The sequence below is a fragment of the Limulus polyphemus genome, unplaced genomic scaffold (assembly GCF_000517525.1).
Source record: "Limulus polyphemus unplaced genomic scaffold, Limulus_polyphemus-2.1.2 Scaffold7, whole genome shotgun sequence".
In the NCBI taxonomy this organism is placed as follows: Eukaryota; Metazoa; Arthropoda; class Merostomata; order Xiphosura; family Limulidae; genus Limulus; species Limulus polyphemus.
Window position 1 is genome coordinate 444,393 of NW_013665617.1, and position 619 is coordinate 445,011.

Here is a 619-nt window from a genome sequence, read left to right on the forward strand (position 1 = left end):
ATTAACCCTTCTTTGACAGTAAACTGGAAGATGGCAAAATTTTCCTTTACCATATTTTGCAGTAAATGCTATCCACGGACTAGATAAACTTAGAGATAAAAGAAGTTTTCTCCTATCTTCTTTGACAGTAAATCCTGTCCACGGACTAGATAAACTTGGAGATAAAAGAAGTTTTCCCCTATCTTATTTAACAGTAAGTGCTATCCACAGACTAGATAAACTTGGAGATAAAAAAAAGTTTTCCCCTATCTTCTTTGACAGTAACTGCTGTCCACGTACTAGATAAACTTGGAGATAAAAGAAGTTTTCCCCTATCTTCTTTAACAGTAAATGCTGTCCACAGACTAGATAAACTTGGAGATAAAAAAAAGTTTTCCCCTATCTTCTTTGACAGTAAATGCTGTCCACGTACTAGATAAACTTGGAGATAAAAGAAGTTTTCCCCTATCTTCTTTAACAGTAAATGCTGTCCACAGACTAGATAAACTTGGAGATAAAAAAAGTTTTCCCTATCTTCTTTGACAGTAAATGCTGTCCACCGACTAGATAAACTTGGAGATAAAAAAAGTTTTCCCTATCTTCTTTGACAGTAAATGCTGTCCACCGACTAGATAAACTT